Below are 11104 nucleotides of genomic sequence, written 5' to 3' on the forward strand. Positions count from 1 at the left end.
AGTTAAGAGTCATCATTCCTTCTAATAGAAATAAGACATTGGAAATTAACTATCAGTGTTACATGACACTATATTCTCTATTCTGGGAGGTTTGGTTGTTGTTGTTTTTTTCACCTTGAGCTCTTTCCAATGCACTAGTTATTCCCAGGCATCCCAGCCAGGACACGGTCCAAATGCTCATGATGACTCAGTCCTCACAATGAAGCTAAACAAGTGCAGAAAAGTGGATGTTAAAATAATCCCTGCTCCTTATCAGCGAAAAACATAGCAGTTGATTCTGTTCCCATAAGAAGTTCAGTACTTTTTGGACGACAAACAATAGTACAAAATACTATTTTAAACAACCAACAAGCCCTTTGTCTTTCAATGAACTGATGAAGTCTGGTGCAATACAGAAAATACTCAAAGACTGTAAGGTCTAGTAGTTCTCCCTTAGCCACAAAAGCCAACTTGTGTGACTTTGAGACAGTCCTGCTCTTAGCCCAGCCCAGCTCAGACTGGTTATTGTGAGAAAAATAAGAAGTAGGAACCTTATAAATGCTGCTTTGTGCTGTACAAAGTAAAGTCTGATTAAAAATATAATAATAATAACAATCATCATCCTTTCCGATATTGAAGAAAACACAAAGCCTGCATGAACAGGAATACAATGCATCATCCCTACAACTATCTAAATATATCAGGGCAACAACACAGCCAAAACTGAGTAAGTGCATAGCTCATGCAAGAGAATTTTATTTAAAAATGAGAATGTTTGGACCAGCAAATAAAGTCTCTGTGGACAAGACAGGGACTAAAACAGTAATGGGTTCCACTTACCTTTGCTACCGGTTTGGAATTGGGAGCGCTCACGTGCAGCGCTTCTGTGCATGCGCAGAATGTCCGTGATGACGTCCGGGCGGAGCCTCCCGCCGCCACCACTACCAGTTTGCCCAAACAGGGGCAAACCGGTAGAAACCCACCACTGGACTAAAACCTTTGGCCACAAAAACTGCAGACCAGGAGGCAAGTAAACAGTGTCCACCTAATTACAGTATTATCAAAGGAGTAGTCTGTGCTCAGCCAACTCATCTTGCACTCAGATAAAGACACAAACCACGTTTCTTCCTCAGCCCCTCTTTGTCACTTGTCCTCCCAAGAAAAAAATAGGTAGCCCTCTTTATTGTCTTAAGTTCACTACAGTCCTATTTGGCAAAGTGAGAGTAAAGAGCCATTAATAGCACTGGCTTTCTTTCTTTGAAATCATCCCCCAGCCTTAATTTGAGTAATGTCCAGATTGGATTTTCCCCCCTCCCTAACAGCAGCGAGAGGACAACCACTTGGCATCAGTGAGAGCAAAGCCCAGGCATGTGTTTGTATCCCTGTTGACCCTGTGTACATCCACCTTGCTATTCTCTGCAAGGCTACAATTAGCACTGGGATTCCCCCCCCCAGTGACCAGCCCCTCCCTTCCCGCTATTTTGTGGGATTCACAGGGAAGAAGCAGAGTGCCAGAGGGACACACTTTCTGCCCGAGGAAACAGAGCACAGTGAAATATTTTTAGAACAAGTCTTGCAGAAGTGATGCAAAGAGTGAGAGATACAGCAGGGGTGTCAGCAGATCTAGGATCCTGGAGGTGAGGTGAAGGGTATCAGAAAGAGACAAATCAAGAAAAGGATTGAAAATAGAAAGTGAATCTCTCATTTTTTTGTTTAGCGTTTAGGGGCTGGCTGCAAACATCTGAAGGGCCACCAGATGGGAGCAAAGAAATAGAGGTTTCTGTGTATCTTCACTGCTATCTAGTGGTCATTGTGTTCATGAAGCTTAGAGTTGCTAGCCCTGCTAGAATGACACAACCCAAATCAGTTGTCCGTACAGAATAAATACACTTTAAAATCCTCTTGGATCAGATGATCCTTGGCATCATCAGTGGAAGCAGGTGCCCTTTTTTAAAGCAGTTTCCACCTTCACCCTGCACCTAGAGGTACCTAGTCATACTCTAAAGGCATGTTTCTGTTGTGAAAGGTAAACAGTATTTTCTGAGGGCAAATTCTAAATCTGTATTAAGAACTACTGTATGCAGACTTATTATAGAAGCAGTTCAAAATCATTGATGGTACTTTCTTCTCTTTTTTTAGTCTCATAAGTCTAAAATTATTTGGGATTCAGACAGGGGTGGGCTTCAAAATTTTTAACAAAGGGTTCTCTGTCCGGTTGCTGGGTGGGCATGGCCATGGTGGGTGTGGCCTAGTCAACCTCCTGCACCACGGTGGGGGATGGCATTTTTGCCCTCCCTGGGCTCCGGATGATTTCCTTGAGCCTCCGGGAGGGTGAGAACGGCGCCCACAGGCTCCAGAGGCCTTCCTGAACTTTCAGTAGACCCATTTTTCACCCTCCCCAAGCCTCCGCGCACACCCTACATGTACCTGTATCAAAAACGGGTCACATGGGGACTCCTAAGGGGTGGGTGGGTGGGGCCAGCTAGGAGTGGGATTTGGGGGTTCTCTAAACTGCACAGAATCTTAGCTAGAGGTTCTCCTGAACCCTTGCAAGCCCCCAGCAGCCCACCCCTGGATTCAGACTAAGGAAGAATTAGGCATTCCTAGAATCCAAACCAAAGCAATTCAAAACATAATGCAGAAGTCTGCATTAAATTTCCTGAAGTCTTCCACCACATGTATGCAACTCGACTGTTTTAAAATTTGCTGCAGCCTTCTATTAATCATATCTGTACCATATCCCCCCAGATCCTATCCACCATTAAGTACTATTATTATATAAGATCAACTCTGACTCTTTTAAAAATAACACTTTACCTACTCCTTTCTCCAGCATTGGGAATTAAGGACACATTTGTTAGGTGAGGAGCTTACCGCTTAATTCCCCTTGGACTGTATATCTCTGTCTCTCCAATTAACCTGTACTATATTTTGAACAGAAAAACAAACAAAATGCTTTTTTTAAAAAAAAAAAACTTCATCCAGATTCCTATTAAGCTTTAGAATATCCTCATGGATAATTAACTACCTTTAGTTTTGGGGTGGAAAACCACTTTCAGGTATAGGTGGAAATTCACATAGTATATTGTTCTATGTACTGCAGCATTATACATTTGGGAAAAACAGTATACTTTCTCCTTGACAGGTTTTTTTTCCCCGAGTGCCCCCATTTGAGTTGAGAATCACATAAGATTTTGCTTACAGCATGAAAACGTTTTGCCACCAGAGAGAAGTCAGCATGTTGTGCATAGTCTAGAATATTGATTCATTCTTCTGTAACATTGAGTAATTTAACAGAACATAGCTAAAAAGATTAACAGGCAGTTCCCTAAAATAGTTCCTCTCTCAGCCTTTTGTCATATTATATTATGGCTCTATATACTGATTATTTATTTACATAGACATAAAGAACACCTGACTCCAAATGACTTTGCACAATTTGCATTATAATACCTAGAACAATAAACTAGACAGATGATACACATCTAGAGAGAAAGTGTGTGTGTACACGGTGTGTGTGTGTCTTTGTATATGTGTGTGTGTGTATGTATACCGCATAGCATTACTGGGGCTCACCAGCGACCTACCCTAAAGCCTGAGAGAATAGCCCAAGTTTTCAGTGCCTTTCAGAATATCATCAGAGTGAGAGCCAGCCAGATCTCTGGGGGATGCTGTTCCAGAGAACAGGCACCGCAGCAATGACCTGTACAAGAAACAGTTTTCTGCATTTACATTCTCCTATTTGGGAAGAGTTGAAAGGACTAACTGCTGTGCAGACATAGCCTTTCACTGCTTTAGCAAAGGTGATTTCTGAAATTAGCATTAATGCCAATTGGGGGGGAAAATTAATTCATTGTTACAACAGAAGGATCATTATTGAACATACATTTTTGGAAAACCGAGACTTGGTCCATTTTTGTGTTAACTGGCTTTCAGGCATCACCCTGTTCTAGAATCTATAGAGTTTTTACATTTAAAATGTGTTTTCAACGTAAGCAAGAGCTGAGTGCTCTCCTGCAGTGCTATAATTGCAAAGGGCTCTAGGAAGGGTCTGTAACGTCACCAAGCTCATCAAGCTACTGATAGACTACAAGTGCTATTTTGCCTAACACTGGCCTGAGCCTTCCGGGTGATTTGTAGAAAGTAGATGTGGTCCATACAAAATCCATTTCTTGAAAGCATAGAACCATAAAAAGAACTTAGCAAAAAAAGCCAACAACCATGCTTCCTATAGCCTATACTAGGGGCCCGGATACGGCCCGCTGAAGCCATTAATCTGGCCTGCGTGGGGCCACAAGGCTGCCCCGCCAACATCGTCCCACCTACCCGCTGGCCCCCACCCAAGGAGGCCAAAAACAGGGCACACTGAGTCCTCGGGAGGCCAAAAACTGGCCCGTTTTGGGGCAGCAGTGGTAATGGAGGCCATGGCGGCCAAAAACGGGCCTGTTTTTGGCCTCCCCAGCCTCCAGAGAGAGAGAGAAAGAGAGAGGGGGGGAGGGAGGGAGAGAGAGAGAAAGACACACACATAGAGACACACAAATAGAGTCCCTCACACATACCCCAAGGCAGCCACATCCCTTCACTAACCTGCTTTCCACCCCCAGGAGCATAACAAATTAAAGTTTAATTTTGGTGTATTGTTTAATGGCCTGTTAAATTGGCCACACCCACCCAGTCACATGACCACCTACCCATGCCCACCCAGCCGGTCCAGCCCCCCAACAGTCTGAGGGACCGTGAATTGGCCCCCTGTTTAAAAAGTTTGAGGACCCCTGCCCTATACCAACAGCAGTGGATGAAGAGACACTTCCTAGTTTATGTATGACAAAATTAGTTTCATGTGGGAATTCCAATTAATTCTGGTTATGTTCTGGATGCACTTAGTGATAATTATTGAGTAATAGAACTTTACAATGTTTTGGGTCTGATTCTTAAAAAGAGCTTTGGAGACTATTTAATGACCCCTTTGTGTCTTCTTTGGGGATCACATGGCTGCCTTCTGTAGTTGCCATGTAATCCTAAGAAAAGATGCAGCTGCTTTAAAGAGTTGCAGACCTTGCATAATATCATTTGCTCTTGAAGCATCTTTTGGAATTGAATCTGAAGCACTACAATGTAGGAGATGACCAGCCTGAGCCTGAGAGTAGGGTCAAATGTGTCATCAGTTTGGAGTCGCTGTGCTCCCACCACAGACTTAAATCCAACCTCCCATGATTTCCTTATCTAGTGCCAATTTGCCTTGACTGTTAGTAGATCAGATCCTTGTGTATAGGTAGCATAAAATAAACTCGCAGTACTTTTAAACTCTATCCTGGCTCCTGGTTTCTTGTGCCTGACGTGCATGGCCCTATTCAATAAGCTTCCAAAATATATATTAGATTTGCTTGAGCATTTACAAGCACCTATCTAATGAGATTTGGCAAATAAAAGAACAAGCCAAGGGAAAATAAATGGGCTTGTCTGCCAAATAGACTGTAATTAATCCTTAAACATAGGGGGATGAAGCTTTAGGCTACACTCCGGCTGTTCATGGGTAACTGTATACTGCAGATCTAGATCTAATTTTAAAAATGGAATAAAAACAAAATTTAGGGGGGGAAATGGTTAGGAATCCATTATAAATGATTACTTATTTGGAGGAAAAAATTAAGTTCAACATTCATCCGTGACAGTTCTAATTCAGGATCAATATATCTAGGATACAGCAGTCAGATCCTTTATGGGACTTTACTAAAGGGAACACAGTGTTATGATGTGGTGATTCTCTGCTTAATTCTAGGACCAGTTCAAAGTTCTACTGTCAACTTTTAAAGCTTGAGTTAATACCTGGTGTGCCCCATCCTTGCTAAGGAAGCACAGCTAAGCATGACATGGCTACCTGTGGTAAAACAGGCAGCAAAACCTTCATGGATATGGTACTTGCCCTGTCTTTGGAATGCCCTGGTTACAGAAGCTGATTTGAATCATTCATAAGGGACAATCAGGTTTAGGAATATGTTAAGAGAAGAGTGTGCTACCTAGATGCATGCTTGTTATGGCCGGGGAAACGGACGAGGAAGTCCATGCAAACGTAATGATGTTGATAAGGCCAAGATGCTCTGGAAGGATGATGCATTAAGGGCCGTGCAAAGCTTCAAAAGGGCACATTGTCTCAGCACAGCTGTGACTGGCACATGGCTTCAAAACAGCTCCCTTCTTTGGAGCCAAGAGAATGTGCCACTGCCTTTCTGCAAATACACAGGACATGTGCAGAAACCATTTGCCAAGGCAGGGTGATGGATTGAGATGGACTCAGCTTGACCCTTTAGCAAGGCAGAATCGCACTACTACATATGTGCCTATTAAGCATCTTTCCCTGCCTGAATCTTCTTCCCTCCAGAAAGTACTTTTTTCAGGTTTTTTTTTTAATTTCAGCGCTGACTAGCTCCCAAAATTTGGCTTAAATTTTAATTTTGCCTTATGATGGAAGAATTGTTCCCTTCTGCTGACTATTTTTAATGACAGTGGTAGTTGTTCAGCTAATTGGATTGCTTAATATTACGTTGCTTTGCTCATCCTTGTTATATAGCTGCCATAGCTAGGTCAACGAATGGTTTATAAGTGTGAGTATTAAATAGTAAAACTACACACATTAATTTTTTAAAAACATCAAGACAGAATTAAATATGAACTTGAAAGTCATTTGGGAGGGAGGGATTGTTTCTTTACTGTAAGAACACTCTTTTCCCGTCTCATCCCTAGCAACTGTTTCTCTCCAAGGATATTCTCAACGCTGCCTTGAGTTTTAGGGGTGTTTTCTCAACTGCTCTTGTGCCACAGGAAGGACAGCTATCAGGAGGAAGAGGCTACAAAGCTCCCTTGTATTTCAGGTGGGCAATTCTCTTTATGATCTCTCTGGCCAGAGGTTATAGCTAAACAATGGTTCTCATAAGGCTCCAGACTGACTTGCACAAAATAATAAACAATGCAAGCCCCTCTGATCATATGAGTCATCTAATCATCTTGCAGGATACCAGGACAGCCACAAACACAGCAAAGATTGTAGCTCCTCTTCAATGAAAAGCCATATTAACAACTTGACAGATTTTTTTCACCAAATACAAGATATGAGCTTGCATATGCTTTCAGTGTGCATGTTAAGTTGAGTATTCCAGAGCTCAGAGCTGATGTTTTCCTTGAAAGCCAATATGGATCCTGAGATAATGCCACACATTGACAGCATCTAAGCAATAATGTGCCTGTTGTTTCTTTTGCTAGGAATTAATCATCAATTAAAGACTGAGTTCAAACTACTCCCACCCTGATGGCTTTTAGGAAGCTATTAAAAATGGAACTTTTTCTAAGAGTAACCTCCAACGTCTTGTTGTGACATTTTTTTATCATACATCACTATTGTTATTGCAATTTGAGTTGTACGTTGTTTTAATTCTATTGTTTTTACTATGACATTAAAATCCAACCACTAAGAATTATGAGATTTCAGCAGGATGAAAACTGAGTAGGTTAGTAAACAGTAACCAAAGATTCACATGACTTCAAATGCAGACAGTGTTGATGCTATTGCAGAAGCCTCTGAGCTGTCCGGCCAGTCTTCCTCATCCAATAAAGCCATATCACTGGAGAGCTGCTCCTGGAATACCCTAAGGCTATGCCTCCAGGGAGTCTTGCTCACTGCTTACTTCACCCAGTTGGAAAGCTGAAATCTGAGTAAAACTATCTGACTGGTAAGTCACCATCAGTGAATTTTTGCCTTTAAACAAGGTGGTATCAAAATTATAGTATTGAATATTATATGTGAATATAAATGCATAAATATCCTTGTCATAGCATACTTTTACACAGCTATGGAGCTGATCCATCATTTGTCATGCTTTTGGTTCTTCTAGCCAGCCAAACTAGCTAGAAGGTAGAAGGCAAGAGGCAACAGCTAAATGGCATCAGTGCTCCCAGCGACCGGTAAGATCCCACAGAGTTGGTCTCCTCTGGGTCCCGTCAGCTAAACAATGCCGGCTGGTGGGTTCGCGGGGGAGGGCCTTCTCTGTGGCTGCCCCAGCTCTCTGGAACCAGTTACCTCCTAGAGATCCGGACTACCCCACCCTATTGGCCTTCATCCGGAAGGCTCAGGCCAGTGTTAGGCAAAATAGTACTTGTAGTCTATTAGTAGCGGTGAAGACTTGGCTTTTCTGGCAGGCCTGGGGCCGTTGATCTCGCTGTTGCAATCTTGCGAGATCCAGCCATGAATGGTGTGCATGGGCTTTTAATGTTTTGAAAACGTTTTTATAATGTTTTTAAATAATTTTTCTATGTTCACTGTTCGCATTATTTTTGCTGTAAGCCACCCAGAGTCCCTTGGGAGTTGAGCGGCATAGAAATGTAATAAATTAAATTAAATCAGATCTCCATCCTTTCTCTCTATCAACCATATTTACTTTTAAATAGAGGAGTGGGTTGAGTGGGAGAGAGACAAATCTAACAGAGCAACAACCAGCCCTTGTTGGAGTATGTGTGTGTGGAAGTAACAGAGAACTCCCTCAGAAGGACTGAGAAGGATGGCATGGCCACTAGAAAGGTATCTTATAGGAATTTCAGTCAGTGGGAAAATATCTACTCAGAGAAAGCACTGAAAAAGTGTCATTACAATATTTTCTCTGAAGTAGAAGACACTCAACCAAAATTTAATCAGTTCAGCCTGCCAGGAACAACCAAAGAGCCAGATATGGCTCGGAGGCCATGAAATGTCCAGGTGAGATATGTGCCATGGACTGACACAATTCTTACTTAGCATAGATATGATACAAGAGCCCTATGATCTATTTAGTCCAATGTCTTGCTCCATGAAATGAATATATTTTACTAATAATTGAGGGGGAATATCTCTTCAAAGATTTCAAAGCCACAAAAAGAAAGAATTCCAACATCTTTGTCAACTTATTCTATTCCTAAACCTAACCAGACACATGTAATATTACAGGTTATTGTTTGGTGTTTAAATCTACACTTCTCTAGCAGTATTTGAACATACATTGTTTGGGGATGGCTGGATGATACACAATGTGCTCACCGCAACACTGAAGCCACTGAGGCTGTGACTATATCCCACACAATTCTATTATTTTAATGTTTCTGCAGTGGGAATGTGTGATTAGATTAATCTCTCACCGATATCCTCTCAAAACAACTGATAAAATGGCTAGATTAAAATCCAAGACTAGACTAGAAAAAAAAAACTCTGGCAAGATCACTGCCAGTCAGAGTAGTTAAGTCTTGGCTAAAATTCCATCTTCTTTCTTGTACTCTGTTTACTGATCAGGACTTTTCTAAAATGAATGTGGTTGCTGAGAAATAAGCCAAATAGTTCTGAATAACATTAGCTAGTTAGGAGCTTAAACTGATGATTACTTCAAAACAACAGTGACAGCATAGCTCCGAACATTTTTAGCTAACACAGCTGTTTAAAAAAGTCGAAAACTGAAAAGCTAGAACATTTCTTTGCTCTGCAGCAAAGGAACAAATGCATGTAAACAAGGGTTGTATACACTACAGATGTCAATACTGATCAATGAAATATCAAAACAAAAGACAAGAGCAATTATCAAGGCAGATTTCATTATCAAGAGCAATGAATCAAGTCTTCTATTCAAGCACTAAGTTTTCTTTTGCTGGGAGTAGATGGTCGATGGGGAGCCTAGAGCTTCTGGGTTTTTTTTGCCTCAGCCAGGAAGCTAAAACCCATCAATTCTGATTTTATCAACAGTAACCATAATTTTCAAAAACCAAAACCAAGCCGGAAGTTGCCTTCAAAGTCAATTTCTGAAATATTGGAATTGTGTGCAGTGTACAGTAGTCATTTTTTCCTCTTCAAAATATCAAAAGCACTTTATTTAGAAAGTAGGAATGATAACATTTGCCATCTACATTGATTTGTCATGATGCTTGAATACATGGAAGGTCCATGCAATGGATTTTAAGTCCTGCTCTTGCAAGCGAACGGCCTTCCGTTAACTTAAAGGTCTCCAGCTACAGCCTGAGGCAGACAAGAGACAGTAAAGGAATACCACTGTACTCACCAGTGATTGCTGATACCATAGTGTCCTTTGTAGAGGGGTATTCCCAGTCATATCCAAGATTTCCAAATAAGGAAATTGGGCATTGTGGGGGAGATGCCTTCCCTTTAGCCTCCCTGTAGCAGGTTCATGGAATGAGAAAAAATAGATGTCTGTCTGAGTGCTCTGGCTGAAGGCTGCTCTATGTATGTGGGTTGGGGGGGAGGGGGTTATGTAACCAGAGACCCCCACTTGTTTATGCTGTGACACAGGCGTCATGGCTTTGCTCAATAACTTTTAACTGCTACCCTGGCATTCAGTCAGCCCAGTAAATTAAAAGGTGGTAAGATTTCTTTCTCCTGGCTACAGCAAGTTTGTTTATGTCCATGGACATTGATTTTGGAAAAAGAAGGGAAAACAATCTGGGGTTTGGGGGGAGGAGAATAAGAGGATGTCAGTTCTTTGACCCGTAGAGACAAACAGAACAATGAAGAGAATGAATTACCATAATTACTATATTTACAGGGATATTGTGGTGGCACTGCCAACTTTTCCCTCATAGAAGTGCAGGATCATTATCCACCATGTTTAGGGCATTTTGAATGCCCACTCAACCCTTAATTCTCCCAGGAGGCTGAAGTCCAATCCCACAAGCTTCACAGATTGTGAAAGAAGATTATAGTTGCAGTCCTTGTGGACAAACAGGCACCAATGAAATCAGCAAAACATAATTCTATGGTAAACTTAATAAGAACACCCGTAATTTCACTCCATGAAATCAATTCTACCTATTTCTCCTGAGATTACCATGTTTACAGTCAGTAGAAAAGTCCCAGTTTCTCAGATTTCTGCTAAATTATATAAATCATGCCAGAATGGGTAGTCAACCTTTTGAGCCCTATTGGCTACATACATAGCTTGTGAGATTAGGAATCAAAGCCACAAAAGCATCAATACATCTCACTAGTTATTGGTTTGCATAGTGCATCCTTCCTGCTTTTGCACAATATAATTAAAGAAAGTTCAGATAGTTCTGAAGTAGATTTTTGCTTTTCTAAACCTGTCAGCAAAAACCCAACACC

This window comes from Pantherophis guttatus, chromosome 2, assembly GCF_059756535.1.
Source record: "Pantherophis guttatus breed Tessera chromosome 2, ASM5975653v1, whole genome shotgun sequence".
NCBI classification, from domain to species: domain Eukaryota; kingdom Metazoa; phylum Chordata; class Lepidosauria; order Squamata; family Colubridae; genus Pantherophis; species Pantherophis guttatus.